Source organism: Scyliorhinus torazame, chromosome 14 (genome assembly GCF_047496885.1).
Source record: "Scyliorhinus torazame isolate Kashiwa2021f chromosome 14, sScyTor2.1, whole genome shotgun sequence".
Classification (NCBI taxonomy): Eukaryota; Metazoa; Chordata; class Chondrichthyes; order Carcharhiniformes; family Scyliorhinidae; genus Scyliorhinus; species Scyliorhinus torazame.
In genome coordinates, this window is record NC_092720.1 from 76,965,240 (window position 1) to 76,979,478 (window position 14,239).

General features: G+C 46.7%; 1 protein-coding gene across 3 annotated transcripts in view; it reads right to left on the reverse strand.

The window, feature by feature from the left end:
- Positions 1-14,239, reverse strand: part of LOC140389824 (inactive N-acetylated-alpha-linked acidic dipeptidase-like protein 2) — a 1,491,575-nt gene that overhangs the window by 1,247,395 nt on the left and 229,941 nt on the right. The window lies entirely within an intron of this gene.

Consider the following 14,239-nt stretch of genomic DNA (forward strand, 5'->3'; position numbering starts at 1 on the left):
CTATCGCCAACTGCCGTGGCTTCCAGTTAAACTAATAAGAAAGGAAATATCTTCCCGCTGTAAAGTGGCCCTTGGTTACCAAGCAACAACTTCTAATTCTGCCAGCTTTTATTTATTCTTCACACCGTAACTTCGCTAAGCAAAATAGAAGCACAGTTTAAATTGAGCCCAAACCCCCACACATAAGTTGATCTTTTCTCTACACCTTGCTATAACTGTAACATTATATTCTGCAGTCTCTCCTTCCTTCCCTATGTACGGTATGCATTGTTTGTACAGCATGCAAGAAACAATACTTTTCACGGTATACCAATACATGTGACAATAATAAATAATAAATAAATAAACAAACTTACAAACACCTTTGCCCAGCAAGTATCCAATTATAGGTTTATCCTTCCTTACACAGAAGCACTAAATTAAACCCACTTAGAACTGCACCTTATTTCTATTATTTAATACAATTATAAATCCCTTAAAACTATGTATTCCAAAAAGTTCACTTCAGCCGACCACAACCCTCAAACTTCAATTATTTCATCTGATCTCCCCTCTGTCCTATATTTACAATCATGTTGTGTTGATTTTAGTCTCCGCCATGATTGTATAAATAGATCCCTTTGTGTCCATTCATGGGCATATTTTGGCTGCTGTTTGGAATTTGAGCTAGGTATTTCGATCTCCTTTTAAAATTCTTCCTGTCTCATCAATGACTGCCTCCTTGATGCCAGATGCTGCAACTTCTACATTTTCTTCCAGGATGTCTGTTTACTAATAAAAAAATGCTGTAGTAGAAGGACTGCAATTCACCTCAATTTCTTCAGACAAGGAAAGCAAGGAGCCAGGGGGAAGACATCAGAGAATATGGACTGATGAATGCTGTGTGTGTCAGGTGAGGATAGGGTCAGGTTCAACTGTTAACGAGCAATCCTGTGGCAGAATCTGAGAGCAGCTTTCAGGATTGTGGCCTTTGAGTGAAATTGCCAATTTAGTGACAATTGATGATGAGTTAGGAGCAGTTATGTGCTGTCGGACCGAATCACTCCTGCACACGGTCCCTATGCTCTGTTATTTAAAGTGTCCTGTAAATATAACCTCCTGTCACAACCAATCAATTTCTTTGATTTCTTCATAGAGCAATTTTCCTTAGATTGACTTGGATAGATGAGTTACTTTTGCCAAATGAATTCTGTTTTCAAGGGAAAGCACCAGGAAATGCACATGTAAAGCCTTGCTAATGCTTGTATTGAACCACTCTTAATTTTCAATAAAACCAGTAAATGCCCAGTTTATTTTAATTATTTATTGGGATGTGGGTGTCACAGGTAAGACCAACATTTGTTGCCCATCCCTAATTGCCCTTGGATGGAGTGCAAATCTGATGGACTTTGCCACCTTCCTACCCCCAACCTAATTAATTCCAGGCAGGAAGGCCACTGGATGACCTTCCTGCCCCAATCCCAATTAAAGCTCTTAAATAGGCAATTAACACCCATTTAAGGGCCTCATCCCACAGCCACTAATATTAACCCAGTTGTGAGTAGGGAGGTTCTTCATTCAAAGGCACTCAGTGCCTGATCAAGGTGCTTGACTTTGGGATGGAATGGCCTCACTACGACTCTCCCTCCTGCCAACAGTTACCTCTCGCCTGGGATCCAGGGATGATTCTAGGGCTCAGGTGGGTGTCATACCGACAGCTGTCACCACCTCCCAGTGGGCTGCTGTTCGATAAAACTGCTGGCCTCTGATAGATCAGTAATTCTCAGCGGACAGGACTTTCACCACCCCCACTTCCATGCCCACCCCCAACCCACCACTGCCCCAGAGTCCTTGATCCCAGTGGAAGGCCTGCTGCTGGGCTGTCAACTCCTCGAGTGAAACAAGATGCTATGGGCCTTTCCAAAAAGGGTTGACATGGGGCTTGCACCAACTCTCCAGTCAGCGGCCAAAACCCCAGCTGCCTCTGCAAGATTCCGTCCAAAGTATTTAACATTTGGATCATTGACTCCCACCTGGGGGACTTATAAAGAAGGCAAATGCACATGGAATAGAGGGTAATTTGATGAAGTGAATTCAACTGGCTTAGTTGTAGGAGAGAGGGTAATGACAGAAGGCTGCTTTAGGAACTGGAACCCAGTGTCCAGTGATATACCAAGGGGTCTGTGCTGGGTCCCCTATTATAGATCATTTATATAAATGACATAGATGTCTATGTGGGGGGTAGGATCAGTACGTTTGTGAATGACACAAAGAATGGCCGAGGTGGAGTGTCTTGGGTTACAGGAAGATATGGGATGGTCAAATGAGCAGAGAAGTGGCAGATGGAATTTAATCCTGAAAAGTGTCAGATGATACACTTTGGAAGGAGTAATTTGACAAGGAAGTATTCAATGAATGGCATGACATTAGGAAGTTCTGAGGAACAAAGGGACTTTGGCGTGTTTGTCCATAGATCTCTGAAGGTGGAAGGGCAGGTTAAAGGGGGGTGAAAAAGGCATATGGGACACTTGCTTTATCAATCGAGGCATAGATTATAAAAACAGGGAGGTCATGTTGGGCTTGCATAGCACTTTGGTGAGGCCTGTAGCCATCTGAGATAGCCACGTCCCGATTACAAAATGGACACTTGCAATGAATGCAGGGAAAATTGGACAATACCAAAAAAGCAAGCAGGTGCAAGGTCTGTCTGTTGATTAGAGCCTTAGCTCTCAGACAGGACCTGTACTGCAAAGCCATCTACATACTCATGAGCCATCCCCGGGAACAAAAGGCAACATTTAGGTAAACAATGCTAAGCCAGACATCCAATGGCCACCTAGGACATGCCCAGCAATGAGGGAACCCACCCCTCTATTGGAGGAAAATTGATAAGGACAATTGGGGAACGGCCCAATTAATTGGGGCCAAGCTCAAGGCCCGCCCAAAAGCGTGCAAAGTCCTTTTGGGGTATAAAATGGACTCCCCAAGAGAGGATCGTTCTCTTGGCCTTGGCTCTCAGTGAGGAGAGACCTGCCTAGCAGCTACACCAGATTAAGTAAGTTCCAAGTCAATGCACGCTACGAGATAGACGCTCCTAGTTGCTGTCCTGTAAACAGCTCAACCCAGCAGCCTCAGAACTGAGAAACGGCCATTGTTCCTCTGACTGAGTGGGCACCCGAAGCTAAGTATAGGTTTTTAGTAATAGTGATAGTTTAGGTTGTAGAGTTTTATGCATGAGTAGATTTGACTGTGTGGAAATAAATGAGCATTGCTTTTGAACTTACTAGCTGGTATGTCGAGTCTTCGATCAGTATTCGGTTTTGAACCTTGTGGCGGTGTCGAAAGATACCTGGCGACTCTTAAGCAAACGTAATTAAACAGAGCCAAATTAAGAGACAAGAGCAAGTTAGCAACATTTATTGGCGACTCTGCCGGGACTCGACTTCGAAGTGGCCTAACCACTCACAGAACCCAAATTTGAATTGGAATCCAATTGGAAACAGAAAAACCACAAGCATAAGAACAGTACTGATCAAGCCTCCGAGATTCGGAAGTGTGTTAATGCATGCGTACTAACAGGGATATAAGGTAAACCTGAGAGATTTTGTTGCGTAAAACTGTCGGGAGTTTTGTAGTCCGGAAATTAGCGTAAGCCGTACCCGTGTTTACATCACCACTTTATCACCCCCTGTTCCAAATTCAGTAGAGAACCTAGATAGAGAAAATGGCAATGAAGGCAATGGAACGCCTTATGAACCCTCAGGAATTCGAGGTCGCAGCGACCAATAGAGTAGGACAGTGTCCCATTTGGGGAGATGAGATCTGGAAATATCTCAAAGGGAAAGGATGGCCCCTTTGGAGTGAATTCTGTGCCAATGACGAAACAGGTCCCTGGAGTATAGGACATACTGGGTGGGAGAACCTGTCAGAGATACACAAGAAGAGCTTAGGGAAAGCTCGCAAGCCGATTTCAATCGTGTCCTGTTTGGCACAATTGCGAGGCACAGAGGATGTTGTTAGGCCGCACCGTAGAAAGATAGAGAAGAGAGACAGAAGTAGTGAGGTAGACGTGAGCGAAGTAGAGAAGGAGAATAGAGATTTAAAAGAGCAGTTAGCAGCAAGGGACAGAGAGGTGGATGATGCCAAGTGGGCACACCAGTCTTGTCTCACACATTTGAGTAGCTTCCAAACGCAATGATAAGGCTGACAACGACACGCAACGTGCGGTCTTGGTAAGACAAGAGACCGAGCAGTAAGTTGAGAAATTGCAGAAACAGTACAATGATCTGAAAGCAGCCCTACGAGTACTCCATACTTCCACGACGGAACAAAGGCAGAGCTCAGTAAACCACGCAAAGTGCCGGAAGCAAATTGCAGAATTGCAATCTCTGCTTTCCGTTCAAAATGGATTTCAAAGCACATTTGGACCACAGTTAGATCAGGAAAACGGCCCCGATTGGCAGGAATTGAATGGGTCTGCCCAAAGATACGTACCTGGGACATGTACTCAGGAAAAACCCCAGAAAAGGAAAGCGCCCCAACCCCCAACCGAACAGGCAGAACACACCCCCATGAACCCTGTAACCACACACCGCAGGGCCGCAGCAGAAGGAGAAGCAGATTTCCTTTATACAACCCTGTTAACCGTGACCCAATTACAGGACGCGTGTGGAAACATTACCACATCAGACCCCCACCAATTTTTCGCGAAAGTCAAACAGCAGGCTACCATGTACGACCTGGACGAAAAGGAGCAAGTGAAGCTCACAGTTTTAAGCCTCGACCCTTCAGTCGTGGCAGCCCTCCCCGACCCACAGAATGTACGAGGAGGCACACTCCAAGAGCTGCACACAGCGATCCTTGATGTGATCGGCTACAACAGAGGAGACCCCGTAGAAGGCCTAAATAAGTGCAGGCAAAAGAAAACAGAGCACCCCATTGTGTTTGCTGGACGCTTGTGGATTACACTTCACAGCAGTTTTCGGAGAGTTAGCCCGCGCCCATTTGTCCCCAGATAATATGGCCAAATGGACTTGAATCCTAGTCTCTCACGCGACAGACGCAGGACAGAAAGCTTGCGCAAACTACGACCCCTCAGATGAGGCCCACAACGAGAAATGGGTTTTGAAGAGGTTGTCCCGCGCTTGGGAGCAATCAGTCCAAAGCAAAACTGCATTTATAAAACCCGATGAAGAGCAGGCAGACATGAATCCAGTTAAAGCGCACGAGAACCCCGCATGGGTAAATGAGGGCAGGAACAGCCCACCCCAGCCCAAAGCTCAAGAATGTTACAATTGTGGACAGTTAGGACACTTTGCACGAGAGTGCAACGCGCCCCAAAAGCAGCAGAGAAGCCAACGGACAGGCACCCTAAACAGGAATAGGGCAAAGCCAATCCATAGTGTTAGAGCCCGTTCAGAGAATGCAGATATGAACGGCACCGACTGACGGTGTTCGGGCTCCCCAACTTGGGTCTGCGACACCCTTTGGGACAAGTCCGGTAGACCGGTAGTGGCAGGCAAAGTTCGGGGACACCCCGTAGAATTTCTTTGCGATACAGGAGGGTCCCACACCACACTCAATTCCTCCACGATGTTTCAGCGAGACACGTGGCCCACTACAGACACCATCACAGTCAGAGATTTTACAGGCCATTTACAACAGGGACACATCACAGCCCCTGTAGCGATACAAATAGGGAACATCACAACTAAGCACCCCATAGTTTTAGTTGATCTGCCAGCAGACAGCAGAACATATCCTTGGGATCGATTTCATGAGCTCCCATAACCTTTCTTTTGACCCAGTTAATAAGTGTGTTTGGAAAATGGCAAAGGCAGCACGAGCCCCCGCCACGCTCACAGTAGGAGAGTACATAAACAGGATTAGCTCAGTAGGAGACTTCTGGTTCGACCCTCGAGCCAATAGTGCAGCCAAACAGGTTCGGGCAGGAACATAAAGCAGCATTTTTACAGCACAAGCACGACTGTGGCAAATTGGCTGGCTTTGTGAACATTACAGGTCCCGACCCTAAACCACAGAAGCAGTACGGATTTCCCCAGGAAGCAGAGGGAGAAATCTCCAAAGTTTGTTGGATCAAGGGGTACTCAGATCAGTAGCCTCCACAAACAATGCACCAATTTGGCCTGTCAGGAAACCGGATGGATCACCGTAGCCACGAGTCCCGAGACCATGCTCAAACAGGGACTTTAAACCAATTACCGTGGCAGCATGGTAGCATTGTGTATACCACAATTGCTTCACAGCTCCAGGGTCCCAGGTTCGATTCCAGCTTGGGTCACTGTCTGTGCGGAGTCTGCACATCCTCCCAGTGTGTGCGTGGGTTTCCTCCGGGTGCTCCGGTTTCCTCCCATAGTCCAAAGATGTGCAGGTTCGGTGAATTGGCCATGATAAATTGCCCTTAGTGTCCAAAATTGCCCTTAGTGTTGGGTGGGGTTACTGGGTTATGGGGATAGGGTGGAGGTATGGACCTTGGGTAGGGTGCACTTTCCAAGAGCCGGTGCAGACCCGATGGGTCGAATGGCCTCCTTCTGCACTGTAAATTCTATGATTAGTAACAGCTTTTGGTCCATTCCATTGGCTGAAGCGTGCCAGTACAAATGTGCCTTTACATTCCAAGGGGAACAGTACACATGGACTTGCCTTTCACAAGGTTTCCACAACTCCCCCTCCATTTTCCATTGACAGCTGGCAAATGGATTAGTAAAATTTTCCTGCCCTGATTGTCTGATCCAGTATGTAGACGACTTCTTACTGCAGACAGACACAAAGGGAGAGCACATTTCGCTTCTTGCCGAACTCCTAGGACTCCTAAAAGATATTGGGTGTAAAGTCAACCCCAAGAAGGCCCAGATTGTGAAAGAGAAAGTGATTTACTTGGGAACAGTGATCACTCATGGTAAACGCGAGATCGAGCAGAAGAGAATTGACTCGATCGTCAAATTGCCCCTTCCCCACAATGTCTCAGCCCTCTGGTCATTTTTAGGACTGGTTGGCTATTGCCGAAACCATTTTGACGGTTTCGCCACTAAAGCAGCGCCCCTTTCCGAACTTCTCAAGAAGCAGGCACCTTGGTAATGGCTTCCACAGCATACGGATGCCGTGGATGCTTTAAAAAGAGCATTCAGCACAGCCCCCACAATACAGGTCCCAGATTCACTTTCCCCGTACTCTATCGAAGTTGCAAGCACCGACCGAACCCTTTCGGCCATGCTCCTCCAGGAACGCCATGACCAATTACGCCCCGTAGCATATGCCTCATGCGTGTTAGACCCTGCAGAGCAAGGATTTTCTTCCTGTGAAAAGCACCTGCTCGCAGTTTTTTGGGCAGTACAATACTTTGCCTACATTACAGGACTCAACCCCATCACCATCCTCACAGAACACCCCCCGACACAGCTATTATTAGACGGCCGACTTAAGGATGGCACAGTCAGCCAAATCCGCGCAGCCCGTTGGACCCTTCTTTTACATAGAACATATAACATTCCAGCGCAGTACAGGCCCTTCGGCCCTTGATGTTGCGCCGACCTGTGAAACCATTCTAAAGCCTTTCTACAATATCCCCTTATCGTCCATATGTCTATCCAATGACCATTTGAATGCCCTTAGTGTTGGTGAGTCCACTACTGTTTACAGGGACGGGGCATCACAGCAAAACGAACCAAGACCCACACCTTCCTTGCCGATAATTTGCAGTATGCAGGCACCCCTCGTGAGTGGGAGATCATCACCACGAAACAGAACACTGGCCCATTTATTCCCAAAATACCTCCCAGGAAACCAGGTAGTACACCCCAGAGACCCCAGCCCACAGACACGTGCGCACCCCTGAAGATTTATGTGGATGGCTCCTCCACAGTGTTAAATGGAAAGAGAATTACCAGTTGCGGTATTTACATAGAGGACGCGCAGGGACACGCCCTCGATGAGATTGCATTAAAGTTGCCAGGACACTTCGGCTCGCAGGCAGCAGAACTGGCAGCGTTCGCTTACATTGTAGACCACCCCGACTCGTTCCCGACCCCAGCAGACATCTATTCGGACAGCTTGTATGTATGTAATAGTTTGACGGAATTCCTACCCCTGTGGGAAACGAGAGGATTTGTTTCCGCGGACGGTAAACCCCTACCCTCAGCCCCATTACTCCGCCATATCTTAGAGACAGGGTAGGATAGAAAATATGGAATAATTAAGGTTCGCAATCATCACCGTTCTTCCCCCCCCCCCGGTAACGTTAAAGCAGACGCCCTAGCGATGGCAGGCTCCAGGCATGGTTATTTTTGGAATCCCCCGAAAGCACCCCAGTACACGCAATTCAGGTCTCACAGACCAACATTCAGGATATAGCGAAGGCACAGAAAGAGGACGAGAAACTCAGCGAAGTTTTAAAGGGTACCTTCCCAGCCCCATATGATAAATACAAGAATGCAATAACCACACGTGACAGGGTGATTTTAAAGGATGGCATTTGTATAGTTCCCAGCCAGGACAGAACCAGATCATTTGTCAGTTCCATGACAATCATGGACACCAAGGAATTGAACCCACCCCTAGCCCACCTCAGACCGCTCTGCTGGTGGCCTGATTTAAAAACCGATGTAATGCACTACATAGAGAATTGCTTAATCTGTGCCCAGAACAATCCGGACAGATATGCTAAAAAGGCTCAATTTAGTCATACCCGCCCTGTTAATGGACCCTGGACAAATCTCCTGATAGATTATATAGGACCCCTACCCCCTTGCAGAAATGGTTATAAGTATGTGTTGGTGGTCATAGACATCTTCACAAAATGAATGGAAGCATTTCCATCAAGAACTAATACGGCCAAGACAACAGCTAAAATATTAACACATCACATCTTTACAAGATGGGGACTCCCCCGCAGTTTAGAGTCCAATCAAGGCTCCCATTTCACTGGACGTGTAATGAAAAACGTCACTATTTTCGGCATTCGACAAAAGTTTCACATGGCATACCACCCCCAGTCAAGTGGTATTGTAGAGAGGATGAATAGGACATTAAAAGCCACCCTCAGAAAAATGGTTCAGCAGAAAAACAGCACCTGGGATTCAGTTCTCCCATTTGCTTTAATGTTTATAAGAAACATGGTATCCACGTCCACAGGATACACCCCACACACCCTCATGACCGGACGCCCCATGAAAAGCACTGAGTATTTATGAGGACTGGATTGGCCAGCCCCGCAGTGACAGCCCTCAAGCATGAAAATGCGGTTCAACAATTGTTAGAGAACATAAAGGCGGCCCAATTCACAGCAGCTGTGAGACTTGGGATCAGGAAGGAACAGAGCAAGGCTTGTTTCGACAAAACAGTACACGCCACTGAGTTTGCAGCAGGGCAGCAAGTGATGCTTTCCCTTTACAACCCCAATTCATTCCTTTCCCCTAAATTCTCCGGACCATACTCCATTTCGGACAAAGTCAGCCCCTCAGTATACAAGATTACATATCCCAATGGAAAGTCTGCATGGTTTCACGTAAACCAGCTCAAGGCTTCTGGCTCGCAGCAAAGCCACACACACCACATCCTGCTCACAGCAGCAGACGAGCATGCCCCGCCCACAGGTGACATTTTCCTACCCTCCCCCAACCAGTCCAGCCCGCCCTCAGACACGACTTCAACTCCACCTCCAGAGGCACGACTCCACCTCTCCTTCCTTCAACCAGCGGCGACAGCGATAGCGATCACGATGACGATAACCATAGCACACCATGTTATGACTATACCCCTGTACCAGGCCCCACTGCCAGCGAATCCGAGCATGATTCCACTGACCCCTTCGAGATTACACATATCAAAGCCGCTGACCCAAACCCACCGCCCGACGATTACGGATTGAAATTCGACACACGATTCTGGCACCGAGACAATTCATTCAGGCTCATCCGGAATGATGAGATGGACCCCAATTCGCCCCAAGCAGCTTTAGCACGGTTACTACAGTCAGGAATTTGGCAGCCGGGACATGATGATGACATAGAGTCTGGCTCCCACCAAACAAATCCCTTTGCGACCCTGTTCGCTATTGAGCAGTGAGGTGTCCAGATGATGGAGAAAAAGGAACCGATGGAGAGATACGGTGTCCTTTCTGATGGACCCTGCACCATGTTTGTTCGTTAGTGTTAATGTTAAGTCTTGTTCGTAAACTCAAAAGTTTTCACGGCCCCACGTCACCACTCCTTTGACGCCCAATGCCCGTCAATGGAACAAGTTTGTCCCCAGACAACAGTTCAGAGGAACTAGTTTGTCAACAGAAACCAGTTTAGAGGTACAAGTTTGTTGCCAGACAACCATTCAGAGGAACTAGTTTGTCGACAGACATGACTCATAACTACTCTCCTGATTCGAGAGGCAGCCCCCACGACAACCACATTCTTACCCGTTCTTGCCAGTTGCTCAGGCAGTTGAGAAACGGCATTGGTCCCCGCCCTGTCTGAGGACCCCCCCTCTGGTCAGCTACTCTCGGGTAGAGCACAAATGGCATTGATCACGTCCTACCCGGGGATTCCACCCATTTCTTACCTGCCGCGCCCATACGCACCCCATTTTGGCACTTTTAGTTAGAAATTCTTTTGTTTGGTTTTGGCAACCCTTAGGTTCCTGCCGTATGCTATTTACATCCTAAAACACTAGGATGGTAGATCGCACAAGCTGCGAGACAGCTCGCACTATGTCAGTATTTTTCTAGGATGTCTTGTCCCAAATATTTGGTTTTTTAAAAAAATGAGGGAGTCACAGATGGTGACCAATTATAAAGGGAAATTGGCAACAAAGGACAGAGACAGTCATACAAGATCTAAAGCAAGATAACAACAGATATTATGCTTGTGTTCACAGAACTCCGGAACCTCAGGAACCCCAGAGGAAGACAAAGAAGAGGACCGACAAAGATGAAGACAGCTTTCGTGTTCACCTGGATCTTAGCGGGATCCCTTCAGTTGCGCGCGGACGCTACCCCCTCTGACCCCTACCACACATGCCGTAAATGATTCCCACCCCTGCAATACACAGAACCCCGCGACAGCTAACAATACCCCGACCTGGTGTGATAAATTTATCACCTGGTACTCACTATCATATGTAGTAGATGGCCTCTTAGTACTGGCAATACTTTGCAGTGTCGTGCAGACACTTGGAGTCAGGAAATGGCGAAAAAGAGCCTACCACTCTCGCACCCGGTAAACAGGATTAGGTCCCCTATTTTCGGATTTCACCAAACCCCCGAACCCCTTGACATGAATTAAAGTGCATCCGTTTTTCTTTATGTATTCGGTTAAATAAAGAAATGTAAATCTCTGTGTCTGACTGCCAGGCCAGAGAAATTTGTGTGCTGCTATTTTGTACATTTAAAATGTTGTAGATTATTTTTGATTGTTTGAATGAGGATAGTTAGAGGTTCCAGTTTTTTATTTTTCTGTAATGTGTGCATTGTCAGTGCCCCGTAGAGTTTTATAATAATGTATGTATTTAGAATGATTTAGGTAAAATTGTGTTGCATAGGATAGGACAGAGTAGAGCCTGATTATGGGTGCCCCGTTTGGTCAGAGGATGAAGACGACGCAGTAATGTGATCCTTCACGCTTTGCGTTGAGGATCACAAGGAGGGTGTGTAGCCATCTGGGATGGCCACGTCCCGATTACAAAATGGATATTTGCAAAGAATGCTGGGAAAATTGGACAATACCGAAAAAGCAAGCAGGTGCAAGGTCGGTCTGCTGATTGGAGCCTTAGCTCTCAGACAGGACCGGTACTGCTAAGCCATCTATATAATAATGAGCCATCCCCGGGAACAAAAGGCAACATTTAGGTAAACAATGCTAAGCCAGACATCCCGGCGCCAGAGGAGACTAAAATAAAGCAAACCAACAGCCACCTAGGACACGCCCAGCAGCCAGGGAACCCACCCCTGTATTGGAGGAAAATTGCTAAGGACAATTGTTAAACGGCCCAATTAATTGGGGTCAAGTTCAAGGCCCGCCCAAAAGCGCGCAAAGCCCTTTTGAGGTATAAAAAGGATTACCCAAGAGAGGATTGCTCTCTTGGTCTTGGCTCGCAGTGAGGAGACCTGCCTAGCAGCTACACCAGACCAAGTAAGTTCCAAGTCAACGCACGCTACGAGATAGACGCTCCTAGTTGCTGTCCTGTAAACAGCTCAACCCAGCAGCCTCAGAACCGAGCAAGGGCCATTGTTCCTCTGACTGAGTGGGCACCCGAAGCTAAGTATAGGCTTTTAGTAATAGTGATAGTTTAGGTTGTAGAGTTTTATGCATGAGTAGATTTGACTGTGTGGAAATAAATGAGCATTGCTTTTGAACTTACTAGCTGGTATGTCGAGTCTTCGATCAGTATTCGGTTTTGAACCTTGTGGCGGTGTCGAAAGATACCTGGCGACTCTTAAGCAAACGTAATTAAACAGAGCCAAATTAAGAGACAAGAGCAAGTTAGCAACAGGCCACAGCTGGAGTACTGTGTGCGGTTCTGGTCGCCACATTATAGGAAGGATGTGAAGGCACCTGAACCACCTTAGCACAACCAACATACCATGGTAAGTCACGCAATCACATGGATTGTGATAACCCGTGGTGAAATACTTCCACTGCCTGGACCGATTTGGAGAAGCATTTCAGCAGGGAACCCTCACATTGTTCCGTTGACCTCAACACAGAAATAAAGCAAAAATTAACATTGCAAAACAAATTTTTGAATCAAAACCTGCTACATTGCGAACAACAGTCAGCTCATCATGCTTGGGCATTCACTTAGTGCCAGGAAATGACCAGCTCTAACTAAAGAGACGGTAATCATTGTCCCTTGATAATCAATGACATTACCATCACTGAATCCCCCTCTATCAACATCCTGGGGATCACCATTGACCAGAAACTGAACCGGACTAGCCATATTGTCATGTGAATGTCCCTTTAAGAAAAGTGTGCTTGATCAAATGGCTGCAGTGATGTCATTGTGTGGGTGGAGCTGGGCTCTGCTCTGCTTTTCACTTTTGTTTTGTGCTGAAAGCTGTTTTGGCTCTGTGTTTCGTTTCGCTTTCAGTTGGAGAACTGCATTCAAACCAAGCAGGTGTGTGTATTGATCTCTCTCTCTCTCTGCTATCTAAAGAATGTCTCCAGATCACTTAATGATTTCAAAGTAGTACCTGTTTCTGTAAGGAATGCAAACCTACTGTCTTTGTTAAAAAGGGTTTTTTGACTTTTGGATGTTGTTTGGAACGTTATTAAGGGTTATCTATAGAGTACTGTATCTTTTGGAGGTTTATCAGGGTTGGTAGTTGATGAACTGTTTACGGTGTGTTAATAAAATGTTAACTGGATTCATAGAATAAACATTGTTTTTGTTTAAAAATACCTTTTAGTTCTCTGTTGCATCACACCTGTAAAGTGGGCCCTTGTGCTCCCCATAACCAAAATCTATTCAAAGTTGTGGGTAGGGTGAACTCCATGATATACTTTGGTGTTCTCTAAACCCTGGCCCATAATAATACAAATACTGTGGCCAAAAGAACAAGTCAGAGGTGAGGAATCCTGTGACGAGTCACTCACCTCCTGACTTCCCAAAGCCTGTCCACAACCTGCAAGGCACAAGTCAGGAGTGTGATGGAATACTCTCTACTTGCCTGGATCAGCACAGCTCCAACAACACTCAAAAGCTCAACAGCATCCAGGACAAAGCAGCTCATTTGACTAGAACCTCATCCACCAACATTCCCACCCTCCACCACCGATGCACAATGGCAGCAGCATGTATCATCTACAATATGCTCCGCACAAACTCAGCAAGGCTCCCTAGACAACACCTTCCAAAGCCTCGACGATTACCGTAGAGAGGAATAAGGGCATCAGACACACAGAAATACCACCACCTGAGAAGTTGCCCTCCAACCACTCATCATTCTGACTTGGAAATATATTGGCGTCCCTTCACAATCACTGGGTCAAAATCCAGGAAGTCCCTCTCTAACAGCACTATATGTGTACCTACATCATCTGGAGTTCAAGAAAGGAGGTCACCACCACGTTCCTAAGAGCAATTAGGGATGGGCAATAAATGCTGGCTGAACCAGTGGCGCCCACATCACATAAATGAAAGTCTCAACATTCTTTTGACATCTGAAGAACCCTCAGATTGCTGTTTTAACACCAATTGGAAAGGAATCCAGCAGCCTGGCTGAGCAAGCAGCCAATTACTAACTTTCAGC